Source organism: Antrostomus carolinensis, unplaced genomic scaffold (genome assembly GCF_000700745.2).
Source record: "Antrostomus carolinensis isolate BGI_N321 unplaced genomic scaffold, ASM70074v2 scaffold47059, whole genome shotgun sequence".
In the NCBI taxonomy this organism is placed as follows: Eukaryota; Metazoa; Chordata; class Aves; order Caprimulgiformes; family Caprimulgidae; genus Antrostomus; species Antrostomus carolinensis.
Window position 1 is genome coordinate 7,705 of NW_010341462.1, and position 549 is coordinate 8,253.

Genomic DNA, 549 nt, shown 5'->3' on the forward strand with positions numbered 1-549 from the left:
TTTGTGTTCAAGTTTATTCACAATACTGATAAAATGTCATCAGTCCTTTTTGCCTTTCGTTTGTATGCTGTTGCTGCTGCTGTTGTACCTTTTTTCGCCTTTTTTTTAAAAATTATTTTTCATTTTTAATATGGCTACAATCTTAACTGACGTTTATGTAAGGGAAGGTGGTGATTCAGTCCGGTGAAGCTCATAGAATTTTTTTAAAGTATTATTTATTTCTTTTTTTTATTAATTTTTTTTATATATTTTTAGAAAAAAAAGTCCTTTTCTTTTTTTTGTTTTGTTTTTTTTTGTTGTTTTTTTTTCCTCCTTTTGTTTTATTAAAAAAAAAAAAAAGTTCACAAACTCAAGACAGAACTTTTTTTTCTTTGCTGGCTCCGTCCCCCTGTTCTGTTCTCTTAGGTTCCAAACTGGGGTAAAACGATGGTGGCAGCGGGGAGAGAGAGGGAAGTAAGTTAAGAGGGAGCAAATGGAAACGTGGATGCTGGGAAGGGGTGTGGGGAGAGGGCAGAGCAGTCCCGCAGAGTCAGAGAACAGGATTGGCAG

The 549-nt window shown here is 35.2% G+C and overlaps 1 protein-coding gene across 1 annotated transcript in view; it reads right to left on the bottom strand.

Annotated features, from left to right (window-relative positions):
• Window positions 1-236: 236 nt before the first annotated feature.
• LOC104531562 (transcription factor AP-2-alpha) overlaps window positions 237-549 on the bottom strand; it is a gene marked incomplete at its 5' end in the record, with an annotated part of 4,886 nt that continues 4,573 nt past the window's right edge. The window contains one exon of the mRNA XM_010176474.1: window positions 237-549. This exon is cut by the window's right edge and continues 405 nt beyond it.